Raw genomic sequence first — 24,585 nt, 5'->3', positions numbered from 1 at the left:
TGAGTCGGACTTGGTGGTATCCTTGATATGCATTCAGCATACATATCAACTCACATCCAGTTATAGAATTCGCCACTGGTCGATGCGTGGCAAAGGATAATAATCTTTCGGGCATACTTTGTTTTGATCTTTGAAATCAACGTTGACCCGCCACTTGTTTCTCGATTTGGATACTAATACCACGTTGACAAGCTAGCTCGGGAACTGTGCTTCTCGGATGTGTCCTGCCTCGAGCAGCTTCTCAACCTCTGCTTGGATAATTTGATTTTGCTCTGAGCTAAAATCCCTTTTCTTTTATTTCACCAGTCGAGCATTTGGTCGAACGTGCAACTCATGTTGTATTATTGCTGGTGAGACACTTGAGGGTTTTCCATGTAAGCACATCATGATTTTACTTTAAGCAGGCAACCAGATCGTCTTTCTTCTTAGGACTCAGATCGGCGGCGATGAATGTGGTGGCCTTCGGTCGGTTGGGGTGAACTTGTATATCCTATTTTTCTTTATAAACTAGAGTGGGAGGTGCCTCTTGAATTGCATTGAACTCCAGTTGTTGAGCCTTTCGAGTGGCTCGAGACTCGACTTTTACAACCTCTACATAACATCTACGTGCCACAAGCTTGTTAGGACCTTCGGATAGCGGCTAGAGAGGGGGGGGGTGTGAATAGCCGACCCCAAATTCTCGTTTCTTCCTACAATTTGAGTTAGCGCAGTGGAAATAAAGATTAGAAATGAAAATGGAGAAGATCAAACCTCAAACGCGACGATATAACGAGGTTCGCAGATGATACTCCTACTCCTCGGCGTGTCCGTAAGGTGGATGAATCCTATCAATCCGTCGGTGGATGAGACCCCGGAAAACCGGCTAATAAAAACTCCTTCTGGGTGGAGAAACCTCGCCACAATCTCTCTTGCAACAGCAAGATCAGCGTACAAGAAATACAGCAAGAAGCCAAGAACAATATGAATGTAAAAACACTAGTTTGCTTGCCTTCTTGTCGACTGTTGATGAAGCAGCAACTTCACGGAGGCCAACTACAGCAGCAACTATCAGTTGGAGACCCAGCCGAGGGAAGCTCACACGAAGCTTCAGTAATGGAGAGCTCAGCAAAGCTCAGATCGCAAGGAACAAGAAGCAAGAGTAAGAACTAGTCCCAACAGTAGAGGCCCTCCACCTTATATCAAAACCTACGAAGAAGAAGACAGAAATCTAGTCGTTGTGTCTCAACGGCTAGGCCTGGACCGATCAGGCTCCACCCTGATCGGTCCAGGATGGGTCTGATCGGTCATGGGACTGATCAGGGCCTAGGCTGATCGGTCCCCAGACCGATCCCAACTCTCACAGAGAGTTGTTGCCGATCCCTGATCGGTCTGTGGACCGATCAGGCCCTAGGTTGATCGGTCCCCAGACCGATCCCAACTCTCACAGAGAGTTGGTTGCCAGAGCCCTGATCGGTCTGTGGACCAATCAGGTCTTTCCTTCTCCCAATCTGTTTGGTTTCTGATCGGTCACCAAATTGATCAGATGACCCAATGTATCACTGGATCGGTCAGCAGACCGATCCAATTTCCCAGCCTTAAACCGAAAGCCTTCCTGATCTAGAGAATGAGCTACCGAGCCCTCTCTGACCTAGTCCGGAGAACGAGCTACCGAGCCCTCTCCGACTTCCACGTCCGGTCCAGAGAAGGAGCTACCGAGCCCTCTCTGACCTAGTCCGGAGAACGAGCTACCGAGCCCTCTCCGACTCTATCCAGTCCAGAGAACGAGCTACCGAGCCCTCTCTGACCTAGTCCGGAGAACGAGCTACCGAGCCCTCTCCGACTCCATCCAGTCCAGAGAACGAGCTACCGAGCCCTCTCTGACTTCCACGTCCGGTCCAGAGAACGAGCTACCGAGCCATCTCTGACCTAGTCCGGAGAACGAGCTACCGAGCCCTCTCCGACTTCCACGTCCGGTCCAGAGAATGAGCTACCGAGCCCTCTCTGACCTAGTCCGGAGAACGAGCTACCGAGCCCTCTCCGACCTCCCATGCCAAGCTTCCATACTTGGACTTTTTCCCGTGCCAAGCTCCCTGCTTGGACTTTTCCGTGCCAAGTCTCCATACTTGGACTTTTCCCGTGCCAAGCTCCCTGCTTGGACTTTTCCGTGCCAAGTCTCTATACTTGGACTTTTCCCGAATCAGGTTAACTCAAGTCGGGTCAACTAGGTCAACCTTGACCAAAGGTTGCACCCACAATCCCCCAAGTTCCTATTCTTGTCAACCATCAAAATACAACTTCTCTATTATTGTCAAACATCAAAATATACCTCGAGTCAGGTCAACTCGAGTCGGGTCACCCAGGTCAACCTTGACCTAAGGTTGCACCAACAATCTCCCCCTTTTTGATGTTTGACAAAAATTATAATCAATTTAGGTTAACCCGATAACCTAACTCAGGTTTTCCAATAATTCTCCAATGTTCTTCCTCGAACATTCTCTGAACATTCTCCCCAAACTCCAATGTTCTTCCTTGAACATTCTCCCCCTTTTTGACACACATAAAAAAGAGTGAATCAAGGTCAAGAGTTTCTTCCTATGAAAGTCCCATACCTTTCATTGAAACCCTTAATTTCCCCCTTGATACTAAAATCAACAATCAACTTAGTGATAATCCCATATCACTCATCCTCAGAAATCTTGACGAGTAAAAACTCCCCCTAAAGGTTAACTCCCCCTTGACCATTTGGTAAAACTTCCCCTAAAGGTCAACTCCTCCTTGACCATTACACCAACAATGTCTTGGAGAGTTTCAACCCTTTAGAAATCTAAAGCACCAACTTCCATAGTTGAAATTTCAGACAACAGTCGAAAATCAGCATTTTGGCACGCTCTGATCGGTCACCAGACCGATCAGGACTCCACTGGATCGGTCACCAGACCGATCCTCACTGCCCTGGATCGGTCCAGTGACCGATCCAGACTTCCCTGGACCGATCAGGATCTTCTCTGATCGATCCACAACTCTCTGATAAAGATTTTTGATTTTTCTCCCGAAATTTAGAAACCCCTAAAAAATCACAGAAAATTCCAAAAATTATAAAATTTTGAGGATACATTCCTCATAACATATATTATCATGAAAAAAATAGTTTTCTATGAAAATACCTCCCATTTTTTAATCTTGATACAAAGTTTGAAAGACTTTGAAATAGCTCAAGGTTAATCCATCTTTGTATCAACTTGCTCAATGATGAATGCTATCACTAGAAAAGCTTCATCAAGGTTTTTCAAATCAATTTTGAAATGATTTTAAACCATTCAATTTATGACCACAATCTTAGGACTAAATGTACATGACTTGTACACAAGTTTTCCCTATGATCCTCAATTTCGAATTAGGCTCATCTAGGTACAAGAACTATGCACCTTGATCCTAACTCATCATCCTAATATCTCACACACATCTAAGGTGTATCAAACACATCCAAGTCAATTTTGATGTGAGATATGAGTTTAGGTCATCTTAAGCTAAGTTCTCATGCATTTTCTAAACAACAATTAGATTTCCATATCAAATTGTGTTTTTATCCTTAAATTAATTTAATTGATCATAAATGCAAGAGATGATGACATGGCATAAAATAATATCATAAGTGGAAATAAGTGCCAATGTCATGATGTCATGTCATCAAGTATGAAACTTAAATAAGGCATGACATATAACTAACATAAGTATTATTATCATGACATTTCAAATGATAATAAGTTAAATATGATGTCATGACATGGCATATGACAAACAATGTATGACAAATAACATATAAAGGTATAGAAAATACCTAATTCTAGCTTTAGTTGTCATTTTTGATAATTTTGATCATTTTACCATAAATTCTATATTCCTAAGTGTAATAGACCTAAAATCATATACTAAAGATTTTTAGATCACTATGTGCCAATTAGATTGACCCTAGAAAACTCTTCAAATGTGGTTGGCACATCCTAATCACCTTAGGAATAATTTTTAATTTCATTTTCAAGGCTTGATTACACCTTGGAAATTCCTAAAATGCCACCTTTTGCCATGAGTAGGTTAACTACCTATCCAATTAAGGTTGGCACACCCTAAACCATCTAGCGTGAAGGAATCACGCTCCTAGGAACCCAATACCTATTTGAGCTCATTGGGTTCACTAAATATTCACTAGGGATGACTTCCCTAGCAACCCTCCTAATGACCCTCCTAGGCTTTAAAGCCTTGGTCATTTGGGACTCATCAAGATCAACTCTAGGGGTGACTCCCCTTGTGACCTTGGTGATGGTCTTCTTAGCCCTAGGTCTTGTTCCATAATCGAATGGAACATTATGATAAGCGGGCTTGACCACTTGAGACTTAGGTTTGTGACCCGAACCTCTCATGTCCTTGGGCTTTGATTTTTGACCCTTAGACCCTAGAGTTGACTTCTCCAAATTCTTAAGGGCCTTTTCTAAAGTGTCAAGTCTTGACATCAAGACTTGATTTTCCTTCTTTAATACCTCAAGCTTTAATTTTCCATTTTTCTTTGAGGTATTCCTAGGCATATGTCTAGTTGTTTTGGGATTCCTATCTAGGTTTTCCTTAACCTTAGATGAGTTAACTCTAGGGTTGGCATTTCTAGCATTGTCCTTATCTAGGCTAACATGTTTAGCACCTAAGCACATGTATCGGTTTTTATGGTTATCATGCTTATCATTATTGACAATTGCAATAAAACTACTAGCATGTATCTTATTAGAATTGCAAGAATGCGCCTTAAAGGATACCTTAGGGTTTGCCTTAGCTCCCCCCATAGATGTGCTTGGTCTCTTTTCCTTGTGAGGTTGCCTCCCCCTTGGACATTGACTCCTATAATGTCCCCTTTGCTTGCATTGGAAGCACACCACGTGCTCCTTGCCCTTGCGTATCGGGACTCCGGCTTTCTTGACTTTTGGTGCCGGTGGAGTCTTCCTAATCCTCTTTGGATATTTACTTTTGTAATGCCCATATTCCCTACACTCAAAGCACATTATATGTAATTTACTTGAAATTAAGTTGCTTGAGTTACCTAGGGTTGAGGATGGATATAAGCTCTCTCCTTCATCCCTTCCGGAGGTAGAGACTTCTTCTTCTTGCTCCAGTCTTGAAGAAGAACTCTCCTCCTCTTCTTCCTTAGATGTTGAGTAGCCCTCAACTTCTAATTCCATACCTCCATGATGTGAGCTACTTGGCTCACTTGACTCCTCTTCATGACTTGAATTGGAGCTCTCCTCATGGAACTTAGCCAAGTTGTTTCACAACTCCTTGACATTGTTTTATCTACCTATCTTACACAAGATATCATTAGGTAATAAAAATTCAAAGATTTTTGTTACCTCGTCGTTGATTATGGATTGGTGGATTTGTTCCTTCGTCCACTTCTTCTTTTCGAGAGGTTCTCCTTCTTTATCCACCGGAGGAATAAAACCTACTTGTACACAATTCCAATTTACTAGGTTAGTCAAAAGAAATTACTTCATTCTTACCTTCCAAAACGCGAAGTCGTCGCGATCGTAGAAGGGTGGAATCGTGACGTCTTTTCCAAGTTAATCCATTCTCTAGCTCGTGCTCCCCCGGGTGTTAATCCGACGAAGAGCGACCTCGCTCTGATACCACTTGTTAGGACCTTCGGATAGCGGCTAGAGAGGGGGGGTGTGAATAGCCGACCCCAAATTCTCGTTTCTTCCTACAATTTGAGTTAGCGCAGCGGAAATAAAGAGTAGAAACGAAAATGGAGAAGATCAAACCTCAAACGCGACGATATAACGAGGTTCGCAGATGATACTCCTACTCCTCGGCGTGTCCGTATGGTGGACGAATCCTATCAATCCGTCGGTGGATGAGACCCCGAAAAACCGGCTAATAAAAACTCCTTCTGGGTGGAGAAACCTCGCCACAATCTCTCTTGCAACAGCAAGATCAGCGTACAAGAAATACAGCAAGAAGCCAAGAACAATATGAATGTAGTTTGCTTGCCTTCTTGTCGACTGTTGATGAAGCATTAACTTCACGGAGGCCAACCACAGCAGCAACTATCAGTTGGAGACCCAGCCGAGGGAAGCTCACACGAAGCTTCAGTAATGGAGAGCTCAGCAAAGCTCAGATCGCAAGGAACAAGAAGCAAGAGTAAGAACTAGTCCCAACAGTAGAGGCCCTCCACCTTATATCAAAACCTGCGAAGAAGAAGACAGATATCTAGCCGTTGTGTCTCAACGGCTAAGCCTGGACCGATCAGGCTCCACCCTGATCGGTCCAGGATGGGTCTGATCGGTCATGGGACCGATCAGGGCCTAGGCTGATCGGTCCCCAGACCGATCCCAACTCTCACAGAGAGTTGTTGCCGATCCCTGATCGGTCTGTGGACCGATCAGGCCCTAGGTTGATCGGTCTCAAACCTATCCCAACTCTCACAGAGAGTTGGTTGGCAGAGCCCTGATCGGTCTGTGGACCGATCAGGCCATTCCTTTTCCCAATCTGTTTGGTTTCTGATCGGTCATCAGATCGATCAGATGACCCAGTGTATTACTGGATCGATCAGCAAACCGATCCAATTTCCCAGCCTTAAACCGAAAGCCTTCCTGATCTAGAGAACGAGCTACCGAGCCCTCTCTGACCTAGTCCAGAGAACGAGCTACTGAGCCCTCTCCGACTTTCACGTCCGGTCCAGAGAAGGAGCTACCGAGCCCTCTCTGACCTAGTCTGGAGAACGAGCTACCGAGCCCTCTCCGACTCTATCCAGTCCAGAGAATGAGCTACCGAACCCTCTCTGACCTAGTCCGGAGAATGAGCTACCGAGCCCTCTCCGACTCCATCCAGTCCAGAGAACGAGCTACTAAGCTCTCTCCGACTTCCATGTCCGGTCCAGAGGACGAGCTACCGAGCCCTCTCCGACCTAGTCCGGAGAACGAGCTACCGAGCCCTCTCCGACCTCCCATGTCAAGCTTCCATACTTGGACTTTTTCCCGTGCCAAGCTCCCTGCTTGGACTTTTCCCGTGCCAAGCTCCCTGCTTGGACTTTTCCGTGCCAAGTCTCCATACTTGGACTTTTCCCGTGCCAAGCTCCCTGCTTGGACCTTTCCGTGGCAAGTCTCCATACTTGGACTTTTCCCGAATCAGGTCAACTCAAGTCGGGTCAACCAGGTCAACCTTGACCAAAGGTTGCACCCACAGTCCCTCAAGTTCCTATTCTTGTCAACCATCAAAATACAACTTCTCTATTCTTGTCAACCATCAAAATACAACTTCTCTATTCTTGTCAAACATCAAAATATACCTCGAGTTAGGTCAACTCGAGTCGGGTCACCCAGGTCAACCTTGACCTAAGGTTGCACCAACAAAGCTGATCACCTTTAACCTTGCCGATTGAGTCGTCCATAGGAAATTTATCTTCTGGTAGAATATAGAGACGACGACTCATAATTCATTCAGCCTGGTTGGCCAAGTAACACGTTGTAGACCGAAGGTGCATCCACCATGATGAAATTTGTACAACAAGTCCTCATGAGTGGCTCCTCCCCAAGAGATATGGCCAACCAAACTTGGTCGTTCAACAGCACCTTGTTGTCAGTGAAACCATATAATGAAGTCATCATTGTTAGGATCGATGGTCGCGGCTAGAGAGGGGGGGTGTGAATAGCCGACCCCAAATCTTCGTTTCTTTCTACAAGTTGACGTTAGCGCAGCGGAAAATAAAACAAAGAAACAAAGACAAGAAGATCAAACCTCAACACGCAGCGATGTAACGAGGTTCGGAGATAAACTCCTACTCCTCGGCGTGTCCGTAAGGTGGACGAAGCCTATCAATCCGTCGGTGGTGTTAGGACCAAAAGTAGCTAGAGGGGGGGGGTGAATAGCTCGTCGCTTTCGCTCGGTGCTCGGCGTTGCTTGTTTCTTCAAAGATATGGCAGCGGAAAATACACAAACAATCACACAACGCTAACACGGTTGGTTTACTTGGTATCCACCTCACAAGAGGTGACTAATCCAAGGATCCACACCAACACACACACCCTCCACTAATAAAACTCTCCTTTATGGTAACTACCAAGGGCGGAGAAGCCCTACAAGACTCAATACAAGAAGAGAGGGAAAAGATACAAGAAATACAAGCTTACAAGCTTACAATGAGTATAAACCCTAACCCTAGCTTCTCTTCTTGGCTTTGATCCGCCTCTTAACTTGGAGAACTTCCAAGATCCTTCAAGAACTGGCGATCTGAGCTTTTTGAGTGCTGTGGAGGAGCTGGTGAGAGATCTGGAGTGAATTGGTGAAGAGATGCCGAAGGAATCGTGCGCCTGCGGCCTTTATCGACGCTAACGGTCGGATCCCGATCGATTCGAATGTTCCCAATCGATCGGGGAGGCTTTGGATCGATCCACGGATCGATCCAGAGCGCCTCTGTGCTCTGGAGTAACGCCTGGATCGATCCACGGATCGATCCAGCGCTTATCGCGCGAAGCAGCATCGTCCCGATCGATTCACTGATCGATTGGGACATCTGGATCGATCCACGGATCGATCCAGAGGCTCTCTGTTCGCTAGAAAAGGCCTGGATCGATCCACTGATCGATCCAGCTCCTGGATCGATCCACTGATCGATCCAACACTTGGTTTTTGCCCAAAACCAAGCCCAAAGCCCCCTAAACCAACATCTAGTCAACCATGACTTGTTGGTACATAAGACCTAGCATCCGGTCACCCTTGACCAGCTAGGACTCTCTCACCAAGTGTCTGGTCAATCCCTTTGACCCACTTGGACTAAGTATCCGGTCACTCCCTAAGACCTACTTGGACTTTTCTTCCTCGTGCCAAGTATCCGGTCAATCCCTTTGATCTACTTGGACTCTCACCAGATGTCTGGTCAACCTTGACCCATCTGGATTTCTCTTGCCTGGCTTCACTCACCAGGATTTTTCTCCTGCCTAGCTTCACTCACTAGGACTTCCCAATTGCCTAGCTTCACTCACTAGGTCTTTCACCTGGCTTCACTCACCAGGATTTTCCTCCTGCCTAGCTTCACTCACTAGGACTTCCCAGTCAAGTATCCGGTCATCCTTGACCTACTTGACTCTTCTTCAATCAACCTTGCATTGTCAAACATCGAAATCCAAACCAAGACTCAAGCTTGGTCAACCAGGTCAACCTTGACCTGAGGAATGTTGCACCAACAATCTTCCCCTTTTTGATGTTTGACAATACCAACACTATCACTTACAATACCACATGTAAGTTAGGCTAATCCCATAGCCTAAACCTTCTTCATGCCACTAGGTAATGAATGCATAAGTTAAGCCCTTCATTCTCCCCCTAAGAGGGCAAACTCCCTCTAGGTGATAAAAGCCTAACTTACTCCCTTTCATTCTCCCCCTATTGGCACACATCAAACCATGCCCCATTTTTGGGCACACATCAACAGATTCACTTGTTGAAAACTCTCCCCCTGAAGAGTTGCTCATCGTCGTTCACAACTTCACTCGTTGTGATCAGCACGATAATGAAGGTCTCATACCCTTCATTAACCTTAACCCTACATTCTCCCCCAATGTAGGCAAATGCCCATCCTTGAGCATTATCCACTTGAAACCACTTGAACAATGAGGATATCCACTCCCCATTAAAGTTCAAACGCTCAACCTTGAGCATGTTCTTAACGGAAGGTTAACCACCTTCCAAGGTTCATGAAAAATAATTTTCATGCCTTTAAAGAGTCCCTCCCATAAAGACATGGTGGTAACTTCTGTCATTGCACCAACAATAACTTGGAAGCCCCAAAACTTTAGGAAACCCAAATTTTAGAAGTTTTGAGGTTCAAATATTCAAAATTTGAAACAAACCTCAGCCTAAACTTCAACTTAGCCTTCCTTAACCAATCCATCCTTGTTTTCCACATGAAAACACCCTTTTTATGTATACAAATGTATTTTCAGGGTTTGGAATGGTTACCTAGACTAAAATAGGTTCAAAATGCTGAAAATAAGCTTTCCCACCAAAATCAGCATCTTCAATTGATTGGAGTTGGGTTCCAATCGATTGAACCATCTGAATCGATCCACCGATCGATTCATCTTCTTGGATCGATCGGTGATCGATCCAGCGAGCTTCTGCTCGCAGAAGAACCTTCTCAATCGATCGGCTGATCGATTGAGGCACTCAATCGATCCACCGATCGATTGGAGCTCGAAATTGCTGAAATTCAATTTCAGCCAATTTCAGAAACCCCTAGAAAATTCTACAAAATTCCAAAAATCGTAAAAATTTGTGTAGACATTATTTAGGGTATAATTTATCATGGAAAAATAGTTTTCTATGAAAATACATCATATTTTCAAAGATTGACACAAACTTGAGAACTTGCAAAAACTTTAGTGTTTTCTTCAAGTTTGTGTCTAACTATTCAATGGTGATTACTATCAAAAGATAGCCTTCACCAAGGTTTTCCAAAATCATTTAAAAAACATTTTCAAAACCAATATCCCACCATGTTCCTTGGGCTTAATGCACATGACTTGTACATTAGCTTTCCCAATGATGGGAAAACACATAACTATGTGTTTTGATGAACCTAAAACTAAAAAGAATGCACTAAATCAACATCTTGAGCTTTATTCATCATCCTAACATCTCACTTGTATCTAATGTGTACTAAAAACACATACAAGTCATCTTATAGGTCTTTGTGAGATGTAGATTTTGGTTTTGCCCTTAATCTAGGGATCATGCATATCTATCTAGGCATTTTGGAGATATTAGACACCCACCTAGGATGTCACTTGTTAATAAGTGTTGTTAAATGCCTTTTGTCCTTAATTTCAAGGAATTAAACTTAATGCATGATAATGTTATGGCATACATCAAAAAGAAATAATTTTCAAAAGAAAATATCCTATAACTACATGATGTATGAATGTCATGACATGGTATTTTTGGATTTTTCATAATAAAACATGAATGCAAAAATAGACATGATGTCATGGCATATGATGGGCAAACAATCATGACAAGATTTAGCATAAATAAAATATACCTAGATTAATTATCTAAGTATCATTAAAACCTTAGCTAAACTTACAACTTAAACCTAGATTGCCCTAAAGTGCTTCAAGAAAATGCCAAAGCCTAAATTGACATTTCTAATTCCCTTGATTAATTTATGCCAGTCAAAAATAAGCATATCCTCAAATGTTGGCATATTTCATTTTTCACAAAAGTAGCACTTTTAAATTAAGGCCCGGATTGCCTTAAATTTCCTAAGAACATACTAAAATCCCAACTTGGTAGTTCTTATGAATTTCCCAATATGTGCCATTTAAGATTAAAATCAATTTTTCACCACTAGGCACATTTTACTCTTCCAAGGAGTAAATAATAATTCCATTCCATTTTCAAAGGTTAACAAAAACCTTGAAAATGCTCCTTGAGTGTCAATTTCCTCAAAGTTGGGTTAACTACCCTTCTAATCGGAGTTGACACTCTCTAACCCATCTATGGGGTAGAGAAGATGCTCCTAGGAACCCAACACCTATTGGTGCTCCTTGGATACTCTAGGTATTCACTAGGGATTACTTCCCTAGATACCTTCCTAGTGACTTTGTTGGGCTTCTTAAAAGCCTTGGTCACATTTTCTAGGTCAACTCTAGGGATATCCTCCCTTGTGACCTTGTTGGTGACTTTCTTAGACTTCTTAGAAGCCTTAGTCACTTTTATTGCAAAAACACTCTTAGGGATGACCTCCCTAGTATTTTTGACTTGACCACTAGACCTAGGGTCTGTTCCATAACTGTATGGAACTCTATGGTAAGAAGGAGCATCCTTCTTAGCCTTTGGTTTGTATCCCAAACCTCTATGGCCATTGGATGACCTTTGTGCTCCTAGCCCTAGGTATTGCTCATTTTGCCCTTTTAGGATATTTTCCATCCTTTTTAGGGTCTTTTCCATTTTATCAAGTCTTGACCTCAAGACTTGATTTTCTATCATTAAATCCCTAGGTTTTGGTCCATGAGCCTTTTTGATCTTGGGCATGTATCTATTTTCCTTAGTGTTCCCGCCCAAGTGTCTATCTACCTTCCGAACCTTAGGTTGGGTAGTTTTGGCATGTAGGGCCACATGCTTTTCCTTAAAGCCCTCATGCTTTCTATTCTTATGGTAAATTGCATTAAAATGATAAAAATTAGAACTATCATGCTTTTTACCATGATGTAAAGGGGTAGGCTCAATAAAAGTTACCTTCCTTTTTTACTTTAGAAGCTCCCCCTTGACTTGAGCTCCCTCCTTGAGCCTTGACCATCTTCTTCCCCTTAGGGCATTGACTTCGGTAATGCCCCTTTTGGTTGCACACGAAGCACACAATGTGCTCCTTGCTCTTCTTTGTTCTGGGGATGGTCTCCTTGAGCTTCTCCTTGCCTTTTTGTGCCATTTGGCCCTTTTTCTTGGCCAATTTGGGACACTTGCTCTTGTAGTGCCCATATTCCCTACACTCAAAGCATATAATATGATTTTTATTATTAATTGAAATATTTATACCTTTGCTTGTAGGGGTGGCATCTTTTCCTTTGGATCCGGAGGTAGAAGCTTCCTCTTGATCGGACCTTGATTCTCCTCCATTTGATTTTTCTTGACTTGTGGAGGTAGAATCTTCTTCCTCCTCTTTGTCTCTTGACCCGGATGTAGAAGCTTCTCCTTCTTCTTGATCTGGCGTCACCAAGGATTGCTCCCCCTCAATCCTAGAAGTGGAGGCTTCATCATCTTGAATATGAAACAAGGAGTATGCTCCCTCCTTGTTCCCTTCGTTGCATTCCCTTGAGGATGAAGCTTCTTGGATTTCCTCTTCTTCGGAGGTTGAGCATCTCTCAACCTCGGAGTCCTCCTCTTGGTCTTGCTCCAAAGAGTCACCCTCTCTGGATACTTCTTGCTCTTGTACAGTGGAGGGGATCTCTTCATGAAGCTTGACCAATTTTCTCCATAATTCCTTTGCATCTTCAAATTCTCCAATTTTGCAAAGGATGGTGCTTGGCAATAAATTGACCAAAAGCTTGGTCACTTTGTCATTGGCCTCGCACCTTTGGACTCGCTCTTCGCTCCACTTGCTCCTCTTGAGAACTTTGCCCTTTGAATTTCTTGGAGCCTTGAAGCCTTCCATTAGAGCAAACCATTGCTCTATCTCCATCATAAGAAAATTTTCGATTCTTGATTTCCAAGAATCGAAGCTTGTGGATGTGTACGGTGGAGCCACCCTTGTGTCAAATCCAAGTCCATCTTGGAATTGCATCTTGAAGTTGAGCTTGATAAGGTCTTGAACTTGAAGAATTTGCTCCAACTTCTTCACCCTCTAGCTTTTCTTGTTATGCTTGACCCTTCCGGCGATGATTCCGGTGAAGAGCAACCTCGCTCTGATACCACTTATTAGGACCAAAAGTAGCTAGAGGGGGGGTGAATAGCTCGTCGCTTTCACTCGGTGCTCGGCGTTGCTTGTTTCTTCAAAGATATGGCAGCGAAAAATACACAAACAATCACACAACGCTAACACGGTTGGTTTACTTGGTATCCACCTCACAAGAGGTGACTAATCCAAGGATCCACACCAACACACACACCCTCCACTAATAAAACTCTCCTTTATGGTAACTACCAAGGGCGGTGAAGCCCTACAAGACTCAATACAAGAAGAGAGGGAAAGGATACAAGAAATACAAGCTTACAAGCTTACAATGAGTATAAACCCTAACCCTAGCTTCTCTTCTTGGCTTTGATCCGCCTCTTAACTTGGAGAACTTCCAAGATCCTTCAAGAACTGGCGATCTGAGCTTTTTGAGTGCTGTGGAGGAGCTGGCGAGAGATCTGGAGTGAATTGGTGAAGAGATGCCGAATCGCCTGCGGCCTTTATCGACGCTAACGGTCGGATCCCGATCGATTCGAATGTTCCCAATCGATCGGGGAGGCTTTGGATCGATCCACGGATCGATCCAGAGCGCCTCTGTGCTCTGGAGTAACGCCTGGATCGATCCACGGATCGATCCAGCGCTTATCGCGCGAAGCAGTATCGTCCCGATCGATTCACTGATCGATTGGGACATCTGGATCGATCCACGGATCGATCCAGAGGCTCTCTGTTCGCTAGAAAAGGCCTGGATCGATCCACTGATCGATCCAGCTCCTGGATCGATCCACTGATCGATCCAACACTTGGTTTTTGCCCAAAACCAAGCCCAAAGCCCCCTAAACCAACATCTAGTCAACCATGACTTGTTGGTACATAAGACCAAGCATCCGGTCACCCTTGACCAGCTAGGACTCTCTCACCAAGTGTCTGGTCAATCCCTTTGACCCACTTGGACTAAGTATCCGGTCACTCCCTAAGACCTACTTGGACTTTTCTTCCTCGTGCCAAGTATCCGGTCAATCCCTTTGACCTACTTGGACTCTCACCAGATGTCTGGTCAACCTTGACCCATCTGGATTTCTCTTGCCTGGCTTCACTCACCAGGATTTTTCTCCTGCCTAGCTTCACTCACTAGGACTTCCCAATTGCCTAGCTTCACTCACTAGGTCTTTCACCTGGCTTCACTCACCAGGATTTTCCTCCTGCCTAACATCCCAGTTAGGACTTCCCAGTCAAGTATCCGGTCATCCTTGACCTACTTGACTCTTCTTCAATCAACCTTGCATTGTCAAACATCGAAATCCAAACCAAGACTCAAGCTTGGTCAACCAGGTCAACCTTGACCTGAGGAATGTTGCACCAACAGGTGGATGAGTCCCCGGGGAACCGGCTAATATATATACTCCTTCTGGGTGGAGAAACCTCGCCACAATCTTTCTTGCACCAGCAAGAATAGGAGTACAAGAATACACAAGAAGAAGCAACAATATGAATGTAAAAAACAAACAATCTTGCCTTCTCGTCAGCTGTTGATGAAGCAGCAACTTCACGGGCCAAATACAGCAGCAACTGTTGGAGACCCCAGCCGAGGAAGCTCACGCGAAGCTTCAGCTAAGAAGAGCTCAGCAAAGCTCAGCAACAGCAAGCTCTTACAGAAGCAAGAGGTAGCAGCTGAGGAGAGGAAGAAGAAGAAGTATTGCTGTAGAAGCCCTCGATCTCCTTTTATAACCTGCACTGCAAAGAAGACAGCGAAGAAGACAGAGATAGCCGTTGTCACTCATAACGGCTATACCTGGACCGATCAGGCTCCACCCTGATCAGTCCGAGGCCTCTCTGATCGGTCTTGGGGACCGATCAGGACCTATGCTGATCGGTCCCCAGACCGATCAGCACTCTTCACAAAGAACTTGCCCAACTCTCTGATCGTCTCCTGATCGGTCTGTGGACCGATCAGGGTGCATGTGGATCGGTCCACAGACCGATCCCATCCTTTTCTCTTTGCCTTCTGTTCGCTTTCTGATCGGTCTGCAGACCGATCAGATAACATACAGTAGCATACTGTTTGGTTACTGATCGGTCACCAGACCGATCAGATAACCCAGTGTATCACTAGATCGATCCACTGATCGATCCAGCTCTTGGTTTTTGCCCAAACCAAGTCTCACGCCTTCCAAACCAATATTCGGTCAACCTTGACCTATTGGTATCTCATGCTTAACATCTGGTCACTCCCTTGACCTGCTAAGACTCCCTACCAAGTGTCCGGTCAATCCCTTTGACCCACTTAGACTTTTCTCTTCGTGCCAAGTATCCGGTCACTCCCTTGACCTACTTGACCTTCACAACACCAGATGTCCGATCAGCCTTGATCCATCTGGATTTTTCCTTGCCCGACTTCACTCACCAGGACTTCCCAACTGCCTGGCTTCACTCACCAGGACTTTCACTTTCACCTAGCTTCACTCACTAGGGTTTTCACCTGGCTTCACTCACCAGAATTTCCAATCTGCCTGGCTTCACTCACCAGGACTTTTTCGTCTGCCTGGCTTCACTCACCAGGACTTTCCATCTGCCTGGCTTCACTCACCAGGACTTTCACCTGGCTTCACTCACCAGGATTTTCACTTGGCTTCACTCACCAGGATTTTCCATCTGCCTTCCTGATCTAGAGAACGAGCTACTGAGCCCTCTCTGACCTAGTCCGGAGAACGAGCTACCGAACCCTCTCCGTCTTTCACTTCCGGTCTAGAGAACGAGCTACCGAACCCTCTCTGACCTAGTCCGGAGAACGAGCTACCGAGCCCTCTTCGACTTCCACTTGCCAAGTTCCCATACTTGGACTTCTCCGTGCCAAGTCTCCATACTTGGACTTTCTCCCGTGCCAAGCTCCCTGCTTGGACTTTTCCCGTGCCAAGCTCCATGCTTGGACTTTTCCGTGCCAAGTCAACTCACCTCGGGTCAACCAGGTCAACCTTGTGTTGGGTTTTTCGGGCCGCGAAAACCGCTTTTCGCGTCGCGGAAACCCCGAATCACCCAAAAGCCGTAGATCTGTGCAAGAAAAACCGAATGAAATTACGAGTACGAGTTTAAAAATTTTAGATCTACTCCTAGATCTACATGTAAAGAATTTTACCCTTGAAGCGTGCCCTTCGCGAATCCCGTTTGTCCAAGGTACGCCGGATCTCGAGAGTGTCAACGTAGACACTCCTCTAATGATATCCACACGAACAAGGAGTGTCTCCCACACTCAAAGGATGGAGAAGAGAGCCCCAAGTGTGCTAGCACTTTCTAGAGCTCTCGAATGGGATTGGAAAGGAAGAAAAGAAGAAGGTATAAAAGAAATCTTATACACTCACTAGTAGTATCCTTCCTTTGTGACCTTCACTCTTCCTTTGCTCTTAGATTCACTCAACCATCTTCTCCTCCATGAAAAGTCACGGCAACCACCAGCCAAGAGAGGGAAGAAGCAAGGAAGAAGAAGATCTAATTACCACACATCAATTACACACTAAATGAAAAACCTTTCATCCTTTAGTGTGGCCGGCCACACACATAACTCCCTCATTTAATGTGACCGGCCACATTAAATGGAATGGGAGGTGTTGTAACCTCCATGAGGTGGCATGTGATGTGGCAAGGATGAGTCATCCTTATGATGTGGCAATACATCAAGTCAAACTTGATGTTTCAACATCTATTTGGTCAAGTCAAAATTGACCAATTTTCTTCCTTGTTGAGTTAAATCCAACCTTTGATTCAAGTCAATTTCAATTTAATGAATCTCAATTCATTAATATAAATTGACTCAATGAATCAAATTTAAATTAGACTCATTCAACAATTGAATCTAATTGAGTCTAACTCAATAAGTCTAATTTGAATCCAATCTTTGGTGCATCATATGAACCTAATCCAATTGGTTCATCATATGAACCTAATCTCCATCCACTTGTTCTTTGTGTGTGACCCAATAGGTTCTTGTAACGTTGGCAATGTTTCTAAACTCCTTTAGAAACATAAGCAATGAGCGGCATCTAGCAATACATCATTGCTACCCAAGTTACAAGAAATGTCGAGATCCAACATCACCTTGTGACTACTAATTGTGACTCCTCACAATATGTGACATTGTCCTTCTATCCTAGACATCTAGATTGATCAATATGAGGCATAGACTGTGTCATCCTCTAATTAATCTAAATCTTGAACTCCAAGTAGACTCACTCGATCAAATGAGCTCAACATCTAATGTTGACTCATTTGGGCATGGCCATGCACTTCGTGGTCTAACTCTATCAAGAATATTGATGTCGCTCCCGTCATATGGGAGGGATAGATCCCATCTACATCACTCACATCCCTCTGCATAATTTGTTACATACCCAGTAATCGCCTTTATAGTCCACCCTGTTACGGGTGACGTTTGACGAAACCAAAGTACATAACTCCTTATGTAGGGATCCATGGTGACTTCAGGTCCAAGGACTAATAGTCATACTAATAGACACATGAAAAAGTATATGACACTCATATAACTATCCATGATACTTTCTCATGGCGGGTCATTCAGTATACATTCTCCAATGCATACCCATGTGTCAACTTGATATCTCCATATCTATGACTTGTGAGATCAAGTCATCGAGTTGACCTACATGCTAGTCTTATTGCATTAACATTGTCCCTGAATGTTAATACTCGACTAGGAATGATTTAGAGTAGTGTTCCCTATATCATCTCACTATCGATTCAACTAATCGATTGATATAGGTATGAACCTTCTACTCAAGGACGCTATTATACTTAGTCTATTTGGCACTAATACAAATAAGTATAATAACCAAACAAATGTCTTTATTAATATACAAGAATATGATACAATGAGTCCATACAATCATCAAATGATTGGCTCTAGGGCTCTAACTAACACCTTGACCAAGGGTTGCACCCACAACCTCCCAAGTTTCTGTTCTTGTCAAACATCAAGATACAACTTGAGTCAGGTCAACTCGAGTCAGGTCAACCAGGTCAACCTTGACCTAAAGTTGCACCAACAATCTCCCATCAAAATACAACTCTTCTGTTCTCGTCAAACATCAAAATACAACTCGAGTCAGGTCAACTCGAGTCGGGTCAACCAGGTCAATCTTGACCTAAGGTTGCACCAACAATCTCCCCCTTTTTGATGTTTGACAAAACCATAACCTAACTTAGGTTTTCTAATGTTCTTCCTTAAACATTCTCCCCAAACCTACACTCTCCCCCTTTTTGACACACATCAAAAAGAGTGAATCAAGGTCAAGAGTTTCTTTCTAATGAAGGTCCCTTACCTTTCATTGAAACCCTTAATTTCCCCCTTGATACTAAGGTCAACAATTAACTTAGTGATAATCCCATATCACTCAAGTCTTTAGGAGTAAAAACTCCCCCTAAAAGTCAACTCCCCCTTGACTAATAGGTAAAACTCCCCTTAAAGGTCAACTCCCCCTTGACCATTGCACCAACAATGTCTTGGAGAGTTTCAAGCCTTTAGAAATCCAAAACACCAACTCCCAGCTGAAATTTCGGACAAAACAGTCGAAAATCAGCAAGTTGGCACGCGCTGATCGGTCACCTGACTGATCAGACCTTCCCTGGATCGGTCACCAGACCGATCCACACTTCCCTAGATCGGTCCAGTGACTGATCCAGAGTGCCCTGGACCGATCAGAATCCCCTCTGATCGGTCCCCAACTCTGATATCAGAAGTTTCTGATTTTTCTACTTCCGAAATTCAGAAACCTCTCAAAAATCACATAAAATTTCAAAAATTGTAAAATTTTGAGGATACATTCCTCATAACATATATTATCACAAAAAAATAATTTTCGATGAAAATAACTTCCATTTTCAAAACTTGATACAAAGTTTGAAAAACTTTGAAATAGTTCAAGTTTAACTCAACTTTGTATCAACTTGCTCAATGATGAATGCTATCACTAGAAAAGCTTCGTCAAGGTTTTTCAAATCAATTTTAAAATGATTTTAAACCCTTTAATTTAGGACCATAATCTCAGGACTATATGTACATGACTTGTATACAAGTTTTCCCTATGATCCTCCAATTTCGAATTAGGCTCATCTAGGTACAAGAACTATGTACCTTGATCCTAACTCATCATCCTAATATCTCACACACATCTAAGGTGTATCAAACACATCCAAGTCAATTTTGATGTGAGATATGGATTTAGGTCATCTTAACTAGGTTCTCATGCATTTACTAAACAACAATTTGATCTCCATATCAAATTATGTTTTAGTCCTTAAATCATTTTCATTGATTATAAATGCAAGAGATGATGTCATGGCATAAAATAGTATCATAAATGGAACATGTGCCAATGTCATGATGTCATGGCATAAAGTGTGAAACTCTAACTAAGGCATGACATATAAATAACCTAGGCATTATCATGACATTTCAAATGATACTAAATTAAATATGATGTCATGACATGGCATATGACAAACAATATATGGCAAATAACATGTAAAGGTATAGAAAATACCTAATTCTAGCCTTAGTTGCCATTTTTGATAATTTTAATCATTTTGCCATAGGTTCTATATTCCTAAGAGTAATAGACCTAAAATCATATACCAAGGATGTTTAGATCACTATGTGCCAATTAAACTGACCTAAGAGAACTCCTCAAATGTAGTTGGCACATTCTAATCACCTTAGGAATAATTCTTAATTTCATTTTCAAGGCTTGATCACACCTTGAAAATTCCTAAAGTGCCACCTTTTGCCATGATTAGGTTAACTACCTATTCAAGTAAGGTTGGCACACCCTAACTCATCTAGCGTGATGAAATCACGCTCCTAGGAACCCAATACCTATTTGAGCTCATTGGGTTCACTAAATATTCACTAGGAATGACTTCCCTAGCAACCCTCCTAATGACCCTCCTAGGCTTTGAAGCCTTGGTCATTTGGGACTCATCAAGATCAACTCTAGGGGTGACTCCCCTTGTGACCTTGGTGATGGTCTTCCTAGTCCTAGGTTTTGTTCCATAATCGAATGGAACATCATGGTAAGTGGGCTTGACCACTTGGGACTTAGGTTTGTGACCCAAACCTTTCTTGTCCTTGGACTTGGGTTTTTAACCCCTAGACCCTAGAGTCAAATCCTCAAGAGCCTTTTCTAGAGAGTCAAGTCTTGACCTCAAGACTTGATTTTCTTTCTCTAATACCTCAAGCTTTAATTTATCATTTTTCTTTGAGGTATTCCTAGGCATATGTCTAGATGATTTGGGATTTCTACCTAGATTTTCCTTAGCCTTAGATGAGTTAATTCTAGGGTTGACATTTCTAGTATTATCCTTATCTAGGTTAACATGTTTGGCTCCTAAGCTCATGTATTGGTTCCTAAAGTTAACATGCTTATCATTATTAACAATTGTAACAAAACTACTAGCATGTGTCTTATTGCAAGAATGAGACTTAAATGTTACCTTAGGGTTTGCCTTAGCTCCCCCTATTGACGTGCTCGGTCTCTTGTCCTTGTGAGGTTGCCTCCCCCTCGGACATTGACTCCTATAGTGTCCCTTTCGCTTGCATTGGAAGCACACCACGTGCTCCTTGCCTTTGCGTGTCGGGACTCCGGCTTCCTTGACCTTTGGCGCCGGTGGAGTCTTCCTAACCCTCTTTGGACACTTACTCTTGTAATGCCCAAATTCCCTACACTCAAAGCACATTATGTGTAATTTATTTGAAATTAAATGGCTTGAGTTACCTAGGGTTGAGGATGGATGTGAGCTCTCTTCTTCATCCCTTCCGGAGATAGAAGCTTCTTCTTCTTGCTCCGATCTTAAAGAGGAACTCTCCTCCTCTTCTTCCTTAGATGTTGAGTAGCCCTCAACCTCTAAATCCATGCCTCCATGATGTGAGCTACTTGGCTCACTTGACTCCTCTTCATGACTTGAAGTGGAGTTCTCCTCATGGAACTTTGCCAAGTTATTCCACAACTCCTTGGCATCGTTATATCCACCTATCCTACACAAAACATCATTAGGTAAAGAAAATTCAATGATTTTCGTTACCTCATCATTGATGGTTGATTGGTGGATTTGCTCCTTCGTCCACTTCTTCTTCTCCAAAAGTTCTCCTTCTTTATCCAATGGAGGAGTAAAACCTAATTGCACACACCTCCAATTTTCTAGGTTAGTCATAAGAAAGTACTTCATTCTTACCTTACAAAACGCGAAGTCGTCGCGATCGTAGAAAGGTGAAATTGTGACGTCTTCTCCAAATAACTCCATTCTCTAGCTCGTGCTCCCCCGGGTGTTGATCCAACGAAGAGCGACCTCGCTCTGATACCACTTGTTAGGATCGATGGTCGCGGCTAGAGAGGGGGGGTGTGAATAGCCGACCCCAAATCTTCGTTTCTTTCTACAAGTTGACGTTAGCGTAGCGGAAAATAAAACAAAGAAACAAAGACAAGAAGATCAAACCTCAACACGTAGCGATGTAACGAGGTTCGGAGATAAACTCCTACTCCTCGGCGTGTCCGTAAGGTGGACGAAGCCTATCAATCCGTCGGTGGATGAGTCCCCGGAGAACCGGCTAATATATATACTCCTTCTGGGTGGAGAAACCTCGCCACAATCTTTCTTGCACCAGCAAGAATAGGAGTACAAGAATACACAAGAAGAAGCAACAATATGAATGTAAAAAACAAACAATCTTGCCTTCTCGTCGGCTGTTGATGAAGCAGCAACTTCACGGGCCAAATACAGCAGCAACTGTTGGAGACCCCAGCCGAGGAAGCTCACGCGAAGCTTCAGCTAAGAAGAGCTCAGCAAAGCTCAGCAACAGCAAGCTCTTACAGAAGCAAGAGGTAGCAGCTGAGGAGAGGAAGAAGAAGAAGTAGTTGTAGAAGCCCTCGATCTCCTTTTATAACCCTGCCAGAGAAGGAAGCTGTCAAGCAAAAAGGCCAGAACACAGAAGCCCGATACCCTGATCGGTCCGAGGCCTCCCTGATCGGTCTTGGGGACCGATCAGGACCTATGCTGATCGGTCCCCAGACCGATCAGCACTCTTCACAGAGAACTCTCTGATCGTCTCCTGATCGGTCTGTGGACCGATCAGGGTGCATGTGGATCGGTCCACAGACCGATCCCATCCTTTTCTCTTTGCCTTCTGTTCGCTTTCTGATCGGTCTGCAGACCGATCAGATAACATACAGTAGCATACTGTTTGGTTACTGATCGGTCACCAGACCGATCAGATAACCCAGTGTATCACTGGATCGATCCACTGATCGATCCAGCTCTTGGTTTTTGCCCAAACCAAGTCCCACGCCTTCCAAACCAATATTCGATCAACCTTGACCTATTGGTATCTCATGCTTAGCATCTGGTCACTCCCTTGACCTGCTAAGACTCCCTACCAAGTGTTCGGTCAATCCCTTTGACCCACTTAGACTTTTCTCTTCGTGCCAAGTATCCGGTCACTCCCTTGACCTACTTGACCTTCACAACACCAGATGTCCGATCAGCCTTGATCCATCTGGATTTTTCCTTGCCCGGCTTCACTCACCAGGACTTCCCAACTGCCTGGCTTCACTCACCAGGTCTTTCACTTTCACCTAGCTTCACTCACTAGGGTTTTCACCTGGCTTCACTCACCAGGATTTCTAATATGTCTGGCTTCACTCACCAGGACTTTTCCGTCTGCATGGCTTCACTCACTAGGACTTTCCATCTACCTGGCTTCACTCACCAGGAATTTCACCTGGCTTCACTCACCAGGATTTTCACCTGGCTTCACTCACCAGGATTTTCCATTTGCCTTCCTGATCTAGAGAACGAGCTACCGAGCCCTCTCTGACCTAGTCCGGAGAACGAGCTACCGAGCCCTCTCCGACTTCCACTTGCCAAGTTCCCATACTTGGACTTCTCCGTGCCAAGTCTCCATACTTGGATTTTCTCCCGTGCCAAGCTCCCTGCTTGGACTTTTCCGTGCCAAGTCAACTCACCTCGGGTCAACCAGGTCAACCTTGACCAAGGGTTGCACCCACAACCTCCCAAGTTTCTGTTCTTGTCATACATCAAGATACAACTTGAGTCAGGTCAACTCGAGTCAGGTCAACCAGGTCAACCTTGACCTAAGGTTGCACCAACAATCTCCCATCAAAATACAACTCTTCTGTTCTCGTCAAACATCAAAATACAACTCGAGTCAGGTCAACTCGAGTCGGGTCAACCAGGTCAACCTTGACCTAAGGTTGCACCAACAATCATGGGCTGACATTTACTTTTTTCTATTTGAAGTTGATCGAACACCTTCTTGAATATTATATTGATCGAGCTATCTGTGTTAATAAAGGTTCGGTAAATATTATAGTTAGCAATTACTGCCTAATAATTAAGGCATCATCATGAGGAATTTCCACTCCCTCCAAATCTCGAGGATCAAAACTAATTTATGGTCCTTGTGCCTTCTCCTTGCTGCACCTGATCACGTGGATTTCCAATCTTTGTGCGTGTGATTTCCTAGCACGATTGGAGTCACTGTCGATCAGGCTACTTGCTATCATGCTGATATCACCCTGGGTGGTATTACCGTGATTTTCTTCCTCCTGGTCTGACCGACGTGCTGGCCACTCGGCTGATGCCCGAGCAGGCCTTTGATTGTCGCTCTGCTAGGGATGTTGCAAGTTTTGATAGGGTGATATGTTGCCTTGACCTTGGGGCTCGCCTGGTCAGCGATGATGTTGGCGGGTCAGAGAGGGAGATCGCCGATAGTATCCTTGAGGGGTCAGTTGGAGAGGCCCTAGACAAAAGTGGTAGCAATCCTTCGTATTGTGAGTCACTAAGCGATGGTAAGAGTGGAACATCGGGGTCCACAGTCGGAGCTCGGGGAATCTAGTCCGCTCAGCTTCCACATGCTGGATCGTATACGGTCGAGACACCTTATGTTGGTGTTGAGCGCCCGCTTGGGGCCTTTTGGAGCTATATTACTGTTGATCGATCGATGCTCGTGAATAGCAGAAGACTTGGGGATCACTTATTTCTTTTGACTTGACTAAGCTTCCTCCATATTGATATAATTTGTAGCCCGTCCGAGTAGATGATCGAAATCCCTTGGAGGCTTCTTGATGAGAGATTGAAAGAAATCAATATCTATA

The sequence above is a fragment of the Zingiber officinale genome, chromosome 8B (genome assembly GCF_018446385.1).
Source record: "Zingiber officinale cultivar Zhangliang chromosome 8B, Zo_v1.1, whole genome shotgun sequence".
NCBI classification, from domain to species: domain Eukaryota; kingdom Viridiplantae; phylum Streptophyta; class Magnoliopsida; order Zingiberales; family Zingiberaceae; genus Zingiber; species Zingiber officinale.
Note: the sequence above shows the minus strand (reverse complement) of the source record.